Source organism: Trachypithecus francoisi, unplaced genomic scaffold (assembly GCF_009764315.1).
Source record: "Trachypithecus francoisi isolate TF-2019V2 unplaced genomic scaffold, Tfra_2.0 Lachesis_group0, whole genome shotgun sequence".
Classification (NCBI taxonomy): Eukaryota; Metazoa; Chordata; class Mammalia; order Primates; family Cercopithecidae; genus Trachypithecus; species Trachypithecus francoisi.
Window position 1 is genome coordinate 157,324,317 of NW_022681453.1, and position 14,126 is coordinate 157,338,442.

Consider the following 14,126-nt stretch of genomic DNA (forward strand, 5'->3'; position numbering starts at 1 on the left):
TCCCGTGTAGCTGGGACTACAGGCGCCCGCCACTGCGCCCGGCTAGTTTTTGTATTTTTTTAGTAGAGACGGGGTTTCACCGTGTTAGCCAGGATGGTCTCGATCTCCTGACCTCGTGATCCGCCCGTCTCGGCCTCCCAAAGTGCTGGGATTACAGGCTTGAGCCACCGCGCCCGGCCAGTCCTCTCACCATCTTAACCACTCTCCTCAGTTTCTATACTTTGTCCTGTTCAGGGGGATTTTGTTTCTATGAAGGCAGTCTGAGATCACATCAGCTATCCTGCAATCTCATGCATTCATGATTATTCCTTCAGTCAGTATTTATGAGTGCCTGTGATGTGGAAGGCACCATGCTAAGACATTATAAGAGACAAGACCAAGAAGACATAAGCTTTCTCTTAAGGAACATACATGTTAATGGGTGAGAAAAGATGTATGGTAATAAGTGCCACAAAACAGACACAACAAGTACTATGCACATTAAAGGAAGGAAATTATACAATTAACTATAGATTTGCTTTAACATCAGAATATGGGAGAACAAAGCAAAAGTAATGACAGTTTCAGCCTAGAACTAATTTGTTTTGGGATAGCATGAGAATTGGTAAAAAGGAGCAGTTTGAGATTTAAACTACACTAAAAGAAAAACTTCTAGATTAAAAGAATGATCACACAAATGCAGAAGACACAAAGAGTTTATACAGTGTTTTAACCCTTGAGAGCTCTGACAACAGGAATAATAATTATTTGTGCAGAGTGATTTACATGCAATTCTTTAAATAGACAAAAAAAAAAAAAAGAAAAGACTAGACTCAAGCACTTTACATGTATTATCTCACTTAAACCCACAAGTTCAACAAGGTGGGTACTAATATTACTCTTTTTTTAAAAAAAAACTTAAATGAAGCTCAGCAAGGTTTGGTGACTTGCCCAAGCTTACCAAGGTGCTAAATAGTGCAGTCAGGCTTCAAACCCAGGCTGTCACCTTCCAGGCCACTCTTACAACTTGAGATTATCAGCTACTTAATGCCCAACAAAGCAATCTCCGGCAAATTCCCACCCACGTGTCTAAAACTTTCCTGGTGACCTACTTGTAAAACCCCTCACTGAACAATCTGTTCATTCTCTGGATTCTAGAACACTTTCTACAGGGCTCTACATTCATCCTTGACATACTGTGTCATTGTGAGGTGCCTATATACCAGTATCCCCTGATAAAGTGTTACCGCTCCAAGAAAAGGCATTATGTCTTTATCTTTCTTCTTAGTATCTCCAACTCCTAGCTCAGTGTAAGACTCAACAAATGCTGGGAGAATGAATGAGTCCTCTGGCTTAGCTGATATGCTTTGGAGAAAGTCACCTTCTTAACCAAGCACCTCTAATTCTGGATCTAATTAGTTGTAGTGCAGAGCTTTGATTGTCACAATTGTGCAACCTAACTCTGTCTTATATCTCCTAACTCTGAAGTGAGGGAATCCAATAAGCAATGTGAGTATCTGGCTGTTGTCCACCATCCTCTTCAGCAGCCTCATTCATTTGTCAGGGTCTTCACTCCCATTTACAACAGTGGCCAGCCAGAGTTACACAGAAACCAGAGGCAAAATAAATGGGAAATGAGATCAACTAATATTTCTCCTTTCCTTCATTGAGTTCCTAAAGTAAAAGAGTTCAGTAAAGCTGCTGATACTTTGGAGTCCTAAATAAAAGAGAGATACAAAGCAAGTGATTTTATACAGTTAGAAAATGATTAAACACACTTTAGTAAAGATGGCAGGCATGTGGATTGAGTTCATATATAGTTATAACTATAAAATAGTGTTAAGTTGAAAAATGCAATTGACATACTGAAGAATGCATGAGAGTCTCTTAACAGCAGAACTCTTAAAATAGAAGAAAAAATTAATGAGATTAAAGACAGGCTATTTGAACATACACTGTCAGAAGAGCGAAAAGAAAAAAAATAAAAAGAAATGATGTGGGCTGGGTACGGTGGCTCATGCCTGTAATCCCAGCACTTTGGGAGGCTGACGTGGGCGGATCAGCAGGTCAGGAGACCGAGACCATCCTGGCCAGCGTGGTGAAACCCAGTCTCCACTAAAAATACAGAAAGTAGGCCAGGCACGGTGGCTCACGCCTGTAATCCCAGCACTTTGGGAGGCCGAGGCGGGCGGATCACAAGGTCAGGAGATCGAGACCATCCTGGCTAACACAGTGAAACCCCATCTCTACTAAAAATACAAAAACATTAGCTGGGCATGGTGGCGGGTGCCTATAGTCCCAGCTACTCGGGAGACTGAGGCAGGAGAATGGTGTGAACCCGGGAGGCGGAGCTTGCAGTGAGCCAAGATTGCGCCACTGCACTTCAGCCTGGGCGACAGAGCAAGACTCTGTCTCAAAAAAAAAAAAAAAAACAAAAAGCTGGACGTGGTGGTGCATGCCTGTAATCCCAGCTACTTAGGAGGCTGAGGCAGGAGAATCGCTTGAACCCAGGAGGCAAAGGTTGCAGTGAGCTGAGATCGGGCTACTGCACCCCAGCCTGGCGACAGAGTGAGACTCTGTCAAAAAAAAAAAAAGAAAAAGAAAAAAAAGAAATACTGTATGTCTACAAATCTAGAAAACAGCCTCAAAAGGGCAAATCTCAAGAGTTATTGGCCTTAAAGAGGAGATGGAGAAAGAGATAGAGACAGAAAGTTTATTCAAAGAAATAATATGAGAACTTCCCAAACCTAGAGAAAGAGATCAACATTCAAGTACAAGAAAGCTATAGAACACCAAACAGGTTTAACCCAAAGAAGACTACCTCAAGGCACTTAATAATCAAACTCCCAAAGATCAAGGATAAAGAAAGGATCCTAAAAGCAGCAAGAGAAGAGAAACAACATATAATGAAGCTCCCATATGTGTGCCAGTAGACTTTTCAATGGAAACCTTACAAGCCAGGAGATAGTGGCATGACATACTTAAAGTGCCAAGGGGGAAAAAAAATTTACCCTAGAGTAGTATAGCTGGTGAAAATATCCTTCAAGCATGAAGGAGAAATAGTTTCCTGGACAAATAAAAGTTGAGGGATTTCATCAACACCAGACCTTTTCTACAAAAAATGCTAGAGGGAGCTCTTCAATCTGAAAGAAAAGAACATTAATCAGCAATAAAAAATAATCTAAAGGAGGCCAGGCACAGTGGCTCACACCAGCACTTTGGGAGGTTGAGGCGGGCGGATCACAAGGTCAGGAGTTCAAGATCAGCCTGACCAATATAGTGAAACCCCATCTCTACTAAAAATACAAAAATTAGCCAGGCATAGTGGTGGCCGCCTATAGTCCCAGCTACTCAGGAGGCTGAGGCAGGAGAATCACCTGAACCCAGGAGGCAGAGGTTGCAGTTAGCCGAGATGGCACCACTGCACTCCAGCCTGGTGACACAGCGAGACTCCATCTAAAAAAAAAAAAAAAAGTCATCTAAAGGTACAAAACTCACTAGTAATAGTAAGCACACAGAAAAACATAGAACATTATAACACTATAATTGTGGTGTGTAAACTACTCTTATGTAGAAAGACTAAATGATAAACCAATCAAAAATAACTTCAAGACATAGTACAACAGATGTAAAGAGAAACAACAAAAAGTTAAAAAGCAGAAGGATAAATTTAAAGTGTAGAGTTTTTATTAGTTTTCTTTTTGCATGTTTATGCAATCTTTGTTGTCATCAGTTTAAAATAATGAGTTAAAAGACAGTATTTGCAAGCCTCATGGTAACCTCAAGTCAAAAAACATACAACAGATACACACAAAGCAAGAAATTAAATCATGTCACAAGAGAAAATCACCTTCACTAAAAGACAAGAAGGAAGGTAAAAAGGAAGAGAAGACCACAAAACAACCAGAAAACAAATAACAAAATGGCAGAAGTCCTTACTTATTGATAACATTGAATGTAAACAGACTACATTCTCCAATCAAAAGACATAGACTGGCTGAATGCATTAAAAAGCCAGACCCAGTGAATCTGTTTCCTACAAGAAACACACTTCACCTATAAAGATACACATAGACTGAAAATAAAGGGATGGAAAAAGATATTCCATGCCAATGAAAACCAAAAAAGGACAAGAGTAGCTATACTAATATCAGACAAGATAGATTTCAAGACAAAAACCCTAAGAAGAGACAAAGAAGGTCATTATATAATAATACAAGGGTCAATTCTTCAAGAGGCTATAACAACTATAAATAAATATGTACCCAGTGTTGAAGCACCCAGATATATAAATTAAACATTAGAGCGAAAGAGAGAGACCTCAATACAATAATAACTGGAGACTTCAACACCCCACTTTCAGCATTGGACAGATCATCCAGACAGAAAATAAACAAAGAAACGTTGAACTTAATCTGTAATATAGAACAAATGGACCTAATAGATATTTACAGAACATTTCATCCAACTACTGTAGAATACATATTCTCCTCATCACATGGATCATTCTCAAGAATAGAATACATGTTAGGTCACAAAACAAGTCTTAAAACATTAAAAAGGCCAGGTGCGGTGGCTCACGCCTGTAATCCCAACCCTTTGGGAGGCTGAGGTGGGCAGATCACCTGAGGTCAGGAGTTCGAGATCAGCCTGGCAAACACAGCAAAACCCCGTCTTTACTGAAAATGTAAAAATTAGATGGGCATGGTGGTGCGCACCTGTAATCCCAGCTACTCGGGAGGCTGAGGCAGGAGAATCGCTTGAACCCAGGAGGTGGAGGTTGCAGTGAGCCAAGATCTTGCTACTCCACTCCAGACTGGGAGACAGAGCAAGACCCTGTCTCAAAAAAAAAAAAAAATTGGAAATTAAGCAATGGAAATTAAACATGGAAATTAAGCAATATGCTCCTGAATGACCAAGAGGTCAATGAAGAAATTAAGGAAATTGAGACATTTCGTGAAACAAATGATAATGGAAACACAACATACCAAAAGCTATGAGATACAGTGAGAGCAGTAATAAGATGGAAACTTATGGCTGTAAGTGCCTACATCAGAAAAGGAGGAAAAACTTCAAATACGTAACCTAATAACACATCTTAAAGAATTAGAAAAGCAAGAGCAAACCAAACCCAAAGTTAGCAGAAGAGGCCAGCAATTTGAGAGGCTGAGGCCAGCAGATTGCTTGAGCCCAGGAATTTGAGACCAGCCTGGGCAACATTGCAAAACCCCATCCTTACAAAAAATACAAAAATTAGCTGGGCGTGGTGGTGCAAACCTATAGTCCCAGCTACTCGGGAGTCTGAGGTAGGAGGATCACTTGGGCACCAGTAGGTTGAGGCTATGGTGAGCTATAATCATGCCCCTGAGCTTTGGCCTGCATGACAGAGCAAGACTCTGTTCAAAAGAAAAAACTTAGTAGAAGAAAATAAATAATAAAGATTACAGCAAAAATAAATGAAAGTGAAATGAGGAAAACGATACAAAAGGTCACTGAAACAAACAGTTGGTTTTTTAAAAAGATACACACAATTGACAAACCTTTAGTTAGACTAAGAAAAAGAGAGAAGACCCAAATAAATAAAATCAGAGGCAGCTGGACAAGGTGGCTCATGCCTATAATCCTAGCACTTTGGGAGGGTGAGGTAGGCACTTGAGCTCAGGAGTTTGAGACCAGCCTGGGCAACATGGTGAAACCTCATCTCTACCAAAAATATAAAAAATTAGCCAGGTGTGGTGGTGCATGCCTGTAGTCCCAGCTACTTGGGAGGCTGAGGTGAGAGGATTGTTTGAGCCAGGGGAGGCAGAGGTTGCAGTGAGCCAAGCTTGCACCACTGCACTCCAGCCTGGGTGACAGACCATATCTCTAAAAAATAAAATAAAATTAGAGATGAAAAAGGAGACATTACAACTGATACCACAGAAATTCAAAGGATCATTTGTGGCTACTATGAGCAACTATATGCCAGTAAATTGGAAAATCTAGAGGAAATGGATAAATTCCTAGACATATATAACCTACCAAGATTGAACCATGAAGAAATTTGAAACCTAGACAGATCAATAACAAGTAACCAGATCAAAGTTATAATAAAATGCTACTGATTTTTGTATGTTGATTTTGTATCCTGCAACTTTACTGAATCCTAAAGTTCTTTTCCTCCCCATAAAGAAAAGCCCAGGACCTCGCGATGGCTCACGCCAGTAATCCCAGCACTTTGGAAGGCTGAGACGGGTGGATCACAAGGTCAGGAGATCGAGACCATCCTGACTAACGTGGTGAAACCCCATATCTACTAAAAATACAAAAAATTAGCCAGGCATTGTGGCGGGCGTCTGTAGTCCCAGCTACTTGGGAGACTGAGGCAGGAGAATGGCATGAACCCAGGAGGTGGAGCTTGAAGTGAGCAGAGATTGCGCCACTGCACTCCAGGCTGGGTGACACTGCGAGACTCCGTCTCAAAAAAAAAGAAAAAAGAAAAGAAAAGAAAAGCCCAGGACCTGATGGCTGAATTCTACCAAACATTTAAGGAAGCATTAATACTAATCCTGCTCAAACTGTTCCCAAAAATAGAGGAGGAGAGAATACTTCCGAACTCACTCTATGAGGCCAGTGTTACTCTGATACCAAAACTAGACAAAGACACATCAAAGAAAGAAAACTACAGGCCAATATCTCTAATGAATATTGATGCAAAAATCATCAACAAAATACTAGTAAAGCAAATTCAACAATACATTAAAACAGTCATTCATCATGACCTAGTGGGATTTATCCCAGGGATGCAAGGATGGTTCAACATGTGTGAAGCAATCAATGTGATAAATTATATCAACAGAATGAAGAACAAAAACCATATAATCATTTCAATTAACGCTGGAAAAGCACTTGATAAAATTCATCATCCCTTCATGATAAAAATCCTCAAAAAACTGGGCATAGAAGGAACATATCCCAACATAATAAAAGCCATATGTGGCTGGGCATGGTGGCTCATGCCTGTAATCCCAGCACTTTGGGTGACTGAGGGGGCGGATCACTTGAGGCCAGGAGTTTGAGACCAGCCTGGCCAACACGGCAGAACCTTGTCTCTACTAAAATACAAAAAATTAGCCTGGCATGGTGGTGCATGCCTGTAGTCCCAGCTGCTTGGGAAGCTGAAGCATGAGAATTGCTTGAACTTGGGGGTAGAGGTTACTGTGAGCCAAGTGCACTCCAGCCCGAACAATAGAGCAAGACTCTGTCTCAAAAAAAAAAAAAAAAAAAAAGTCATACGATAGACCCACAGCTAGTATTGTATTGAATGGGGAAAAACTGAAAGCCTTTCCTGTAAGATCTAGAAAAAGGATGGCCACTTTCACCACTGTTACTCAAGACAGCACTGGAAGTCCTAGCTACAGCAATCAGATAACATAAAGAAATAAAGGACATCCACCTTTGCAGAGACATGGATGAAGCTGGAAACCATCATTCTAAGCAAACCACCACAAGGACAGAAAACCAAACACCACGTGTTTTCACTCATAGGTGGGAGTTGAACAATGAGAACACATGGACACGGGGTGGGGGGGAACATCACACACCTGTCTGTGGGGGGTCAGGGGCTGGGGGAGGGATAACATTAGGAGAAATACCTAATGTGAATGACGAGTTGGTGGGTGCAGCAAACAAACCTGGCATATGCATACCTATGTAACAAACCTGCACGCTGTGCATATGTACCCTAGAACATAAAGTATAATAATAAAAAAAAAAAGCAAGAAATAAAGGACATCTAAACTGGAAAAGATGACAAATCATCCTTGTTTACAAATGATGTGATCTTATATTTGGAAAGACCTAAAGACTCCGCCAAAAAACTGTTAGAACTTTAGAATTTATTAGTAAACTATTATTTACAGATAAACAAATTCAGTAAAGTTGCAGGATACAAAATCAACATACAAAAGCATTTCTATATGCCAAAAGTGAACAATCTGAAAAGGAAATCAAAAAAGTAACCCATTTACAATACCCACAAATCAACTTAAACACCTAAGAATTAACCAAAGACGTGAAAGATCTCTACAAAGAAAACTATAAAACATTCGTGAAAGAAATTTAAAAGGACACCAAAAAATGGAAAAATATTTCATGTTCATGGATTGGAAGAATCAATATTGTTAAACTGTCTATACTACCCAAAGCAATCTATAGATTCAATGAAATTCCTGTTAAAATAGCAATGACATTCTTCACAGAAATAGAAAAAAAAAATCTTAAAATTTATATGGAACCACAAAAGACCCAGAATAGCCAAAGTTATCCTGAACAAAAAGAACAAAACTGGAAGAATCACATTACCTGACTTCAAATTATACTACAGAGCTATAGTAACCAAAACTGCATGGTACTGGCATAAAAACAGATACATAGACCCATGAAACAGAGTAGAGAACCCAGAAACAAATCCATACAGCTACAGTAAACTCATTTTCCACAAAGGTGCTGGGGACATACACTGGAGAAAGGACAGTCTCTTCAATAAATGATACTGGGAAAACAATAACCATATGCAGAATAATGAAATTAGACCCCTATCACTCACCACATAGAAAAACCAAATCAACCTGTAATCCCAGCACTTTTGGAGGCCGAGGCAGGTGGATCACAAGGTCAGGAGTTCGAGACCAGCCTGACCAACATGCTGAAACCCCATCTCTACTAAAAATACAAAAAAAAATTAGCTGGGCGTGGTGGCACATGCCTGTAACCCCAGCTACTTAGGAGGCTGAGGAAGGAGAATTGCTTGAGGAGGCGGCAGTTGCAGTGAGCAGAGATTGAGCCACGGCACTCATTGCACTCCAGCCTGGGCGACACAGGGAGACTCCATCTCAAAGAAAAAAAAGAAAAAAGAAAAAGAAAAATCAAATAAAAATGGAATAATGACTTAAATATAAGTCTTCAAACTATAAAACTACTACAAGAAAACTTGAGAAAACTCTCCAGGACATTGTTCTGGGCAAAAATTCCTTGAGTAATGCCCCACCAGCACAGCCAACCAAAGCAAAAATGAATAAATGGGGTCACATCAAGTTTAAAAGCTTCTGCACAGCAAAGGAAACAGTCAACAAAGGGAAAAGACAACCCACAGAATGGGAGAAAATATTTGCAAACTACCCATCTGACAAGGGATTAATAACCGGAATATATAAGGAATGGCAAATAACTATCAGAACAAATCTAATAATCCAATTTTTAGGTGGCAAAAGATCTGAATAGACATTTCTCAAAAGAAGACATACAAATAGCAAACAGGTATATGAAAAGGTGCTCAACATCGCTGATCATCAGAGAAATGCAAATCAAAACTACAATGAGATATCATTTCACTCCAGTAAAAATGGCTTTTATCCAAAATCCAGGCAATAATAAATGCTGGCAAGGATGTGGAGAAAGGGAACTCTCACACATTGTTGGTGAGAATACTAATTAGTACAACTACTATGAAGAACAGTTTGGAGGTGCCTCAAAAAACTAAAAATAGAGCAACCATACAATCCAGCAATCCCACTGCTGGATACATAACCAAAAGAAAGGAAATCAGTATATCGAAGAGTTATCTGCATTCCCATGTTTGTTGCAGTACTGTTCACAATAGCCAAGATTTGGAAGCAACCTGAGTGTTCATCAACAAATACTTATATACAATGGAGTATTATTTAGGCATAAAAAAGAATGAGATCCTGTTATGTGCAACAACATGGATGGAACCGAAGGTCATCATGTTAAGTGAAATAAGCCAGGCACAGAAAGACAAATTTCATGTGTTTTCACTTATCTGTGGGATCTAAAAATCAAAACAATTGAACTCATGGAGATAGAGAGTAGGCTGGGTGCAGTGGCTCACACCTGTAATCCCAGCACTTTGGGAGGCCGAGGCAGCCGAATCACCTGAGGTCAGGAGTTCAAGACCAGTCTGGCCAACATGGTAAAACCCCATCTCTACTAAAAATACAAAAATTAGCCAGGTGTGGTGGCAGGTGCCTGTAAGCCCCGCTACTTGGGAGGCTAAGGCAGGAGAATCACTTTTTTTTTTTTTTTTTTTTTTTGAGACGGAGTCTCGCTCTGTCGCCCAGGCTGGAGTGCAGTGGCCGGATCTCAGCTCACTGCAAGCTCCGCCTCCCGGGTTTACGCCATTCTCTCGCCTCAGCCTCCCGAGTAGCTGGGACTACAGGCGCCCGCCATCTCGCCCGGCTAATTTTTTGTATTTTTTTAGTAGAGACGGGGTTTCACTGTGTTAGCCAGGATGGTCTCGATCTCCTGACCTCGTGATCCGCCCGTCTCGGCCTCCCAAAGTGCTGGGATTACAGGCTTGAGCCACCGCGCCCGGCCAAGAATCACTTGAACCCGTAAGGCAGAGGTTGCAGTGAGCCGAGATCATGCCACTGCACTCCAGCTTCCAGCCTGGGTAACAAGAGCAAGACTCAATTTCAAAAAAAAAAAACAGAAAAAAGAGTAGAAGGATGGTGGTTACCACAGCTGGCAAGGGTAGTGGGAGAGAGTTGGCGGTGTGGGTAAAACTGGGGATGGTTAATGGATACAAAAAGTAGAAAGGATGAATAAGACCTAGTATTTGATAGCACAACAGGATGACTATAGTCAATAATAATTTAATTGTACATTTTAAAATCATTATAGTTGGATTGTTTATAAAAACAAAGGATACATGCTCGAGGGGATGGATGGATACCCATTTACCATGATGTGATTATTAAACATGTTGCATCCCTATATATCTCATGTACCCCATAAATATATATACCTATGTACCCACAAAAATTAAAAATTAAAATAAATAAAAATAAAAAGGAAGTAGTCACAAGTCATAGAATCAAGGAGTAGAATGGTGGTTTCCAGGGACTGGAGGGCAGGGGAAAATCAGGAGTTAACTAATCAACAGGCATAAAGACTCAGTTAAGCAAGACGCATAAGCTCTAAAGATCTGCTATACAGCATTGCATCTATCAACAATATATATCAACAATGATGTATTATACACTTAAAATTTTATTAAAAAGATAGGCCCAGGTGCAGTGGCACACGCCTGTAATCCTGGCACTTTGGGAGGCCGAGGCAGGCAGATCACCTGAGGACAGGAGTTCAAGGCCAGCCTGGCCAACATGGTAAAACCCTCTCTCTACTAAAAATACAAAAACTAGCTGGGTGTGGTGGCCAGCTACTCAAGAGGCTGAGGCAGGAGAATCCCTTGAAACCGGGAGGCAGAGGTTGCAATGAGTGGAGATCACGCCACTGTACTCCAGCCTGGGCAACAAGTAAGACAATGTCTCAAAAAAAAGAAAAAATTTTTTTGTTCAGAGGACAGATCTCATGTTACATATTCTTTCCACAATAATTGTTTTAAAGTCCAAAAAATTGGACATAAATGTTCATTATTATGGGATTGTTTAAATTACTTACATTCTGTCCACACAGATCAATATTATGCAACTGTTAATGATGACCTAGTTTTATATGTATTGGTTTGAAAGACATTAATTATAAATTATATAGCAAAAATGCAACCAATAGAGGATTGGTCCATTTAAAATGTATGTATGTTCATCCAAATGAAAATCTGTTTACAATGGTTTTCTATGTTTATGCATTTCTCTATTACCTAAATTTCTTCCAATAAGCATATATTTTTTTGAGGAAAAAACAATACCAATGTTTTTGAAAAATACAAATGTAAACTTTAAGAACTTTACAAACCACATACCACCAATATATTTTAGATTGTCTGCATTATGATACATTTTAGTCATATGTTCTTCAGATTATAAATTTCTATAAGATTATTTATACGTTGTTCTTATTAAAATTTACATTTATTCATTTTCCTTAAGCTTTAAGGAATTTTTTTGCTATCAATATCAATTTTACATCTTCCTAGACTTTGTTCTGGAACTTAAATGAGTGTAAATACTTAATCGCTCAGCCAAATACTAAACACTTCAATCCACAGGCTCTGTGCCTTTGGAACAGATGATTATGAAAATAAATGGTGCTGCAGAGTTCACATTTACTAGAAGTGCCAAAAAATAAAGATGGATTACAAAAGCTCTAAAAAATGTGTGGCTTGTAGTATAAGATGTTTTTCAAAAGGGATGAGTGTATTTGCATGTGTGTTAGGTTTGTGTGTAAATACACATCCCTGTATCTTTCATAAGTATATGTGAGAATTCCTGTTTATGCTCATGGTGTGTACTTTCTCATAGGTAATAAAATCTGTTATGCATATGCTTATCTGTACCTCCAAGGCAAGCCACATTTGCTTTCATGTTATGTTCAGGAAACCAGCCTCAACTTGTCTGAAAAGGGTTTCAGTGTTGGGCCTGCTCCACTCTGGCCACCTGCCGTGGAGATGGGCTATTTTTGGCAAAGGTGCAGAGTAGAAGGGCAACGCAGGCGGCGGCCCAGGAAGTCAGTCGACGAGGGCGCGCGAGGCACTTCAGCACCACGGACACAGGCAAGCCTGATCCAAGTCCTTTCCCGCCGAGGAAGATCGTTCCTCGGGAGCTGCCCCCAGCCCTCTGGACCCTGGGCGTTACTATCTCTGGGCCCTCGATCGTCACTCGGCCGCGAGCTTTCCGCCTCGCTCCTCGCGGAGCCGGGAGAAAACCTGGCCCGAGATGTAGGTCCGCGCTGAGCCCTCATACGCCGCAACACGACTTCCTGCCGGTCTGCGCGACCCTTTTTCCCTCTCCTTCTCTCAAATGAGGCCAAATGGGTGCACGTGGCGTAGAAATTCTACAGCGCCCAGAGCATCGTCAGGAAAGATTCGCCTTTTCCTCCCCGTGGCTGCTGGAGGCTGAGCTGACTTTCCCTGAGCCTCCTCCGCCACTCTCGGCCGTGACCAGGCCCTTCCTCCACTAACCCTTGCCCTCGTCTTCCCTTGGGAAAATATTTCTACAAACCGTCGATGTACCACGAAAATCTCAGCGCCCATAGACTGGCGCTCAACAGTCATGGACATGAGACAAGAGAGTAATGGAAAATACAAATTCTTGACCATATTTCTAAAATCACCCAGCCTTTTTTAAAACTTGTATTTGAAACTGATTCCATGACGCCACAGGGACTCACCCCTTGCTTGGGTGGGCTACTGGGCGAGAGGAAAGCAACAGCCCCTGGCTTTCATCATGGACGCTGCAGGAGGGCCCAGACACGCGACAGCGGAAAGAAACGGGAAACCGGGCCGTAGCCGATGCTGGCCCTGCCGTCCCCGTGTCCCGATTCTCCAGGAGGTGAGCACAGAGAAATGCCGGCCCCGCGGCCTTTCAGGCGTCGTGCAGAGCACCCCGAGGTCTGCAAAGCGGGCGGGGCGCGTCGCCCCCAACCCAGCCCTTACCCAAAAAGACTGTTCTGCCCCTTAGGTGTGGCGGCTAAACGCGGGTGTGTGGAGTTCGGGGTCCGCTTTCACTCCCCTGTGGCGCGGCCAGGCAGGCAGGGTCAAGGTCCCAGTCCGCCGCCGCCGACCGGCTCCCGGGGCCCAGTTACCTGCGTGTCGCGGCGAGGAAGGTGCCCCCAGAGGCGACTGAGGCGAGCGTGCACTCGCCTGGGAAAATCAAGGCGGGCGCTGCCCGGAGGGGTGCGGAGAGAGAGGGGCGCCGCCGGCGCAGACTCTGCGCCTGCGCTCTCCGCCGCCACCCCCGCCGCCCGCCCCACAACCTGACTGGCGCCGGAGTCGGAGACTGCTGGGGGCGCCCCGGGTTGTGACTGAACTGAAGGACTCCCTCTACCCACGAGGTGGGAGGGTCAAAGTACGGGAAAGCGCCCGCCCGGGCCCCTCTATAGAGCTTACGCCCTTGGAGGGCGCCTGTTTGAAGCAATTGCCTGCCAGGGCTATGTAGTCCGCTGCAAGTGGGCAGGGAGGCAGTTTCTGTCCATTTCCACCCATTGTTTGCGCTTAAAAGTCGCAAGTCGATTCCTTGATGTTTAAATATGTGTCCAGCATCGGAAAATCGTGGTCCGGAAAAGTCTTCGGGCATCCCGAGTCCACCTGACATTTTACTGATGAGGTCTCTGAAGGAAGGGTCTTGACACTGCACACCTGATTCTTCTACCCAGGTCCATATGCCCCAGTCCCAAGTGGAATGAATATA

At 42.3% G+C, this 14,126-nt stretch overlaps 1 protein-coding gene across 4 annotated transcripts in view; it reads right to left on the reverse strand.

Moving 5' to 3' along the window:
• The window catches only part of SLC35G2 (solute carrier family 35 member G2), a 38,192-nt gene extending 24,462 nt beyond the window's left edge, over positions 1-13,730 (reverse strand). The window contains exon 1 of one of the 4 annotated variants that reach the window (XM_033212565.1): positions 13,522-13,722. The gene's annotated coding sequence lies outside the window, so the exon portion shown is untranslated. Of the gene's footprint in view, positions 1-940; positions 1,121-13,107 lie in introns of those variants that run through there. The other 3 variants (XM_033212564.1, XM_033212566.1, XM_033212563.1) reach the window with 3 other exon arrangements.
• Positions 13,731-14,126: the final 396 nt, after the last annotated feature.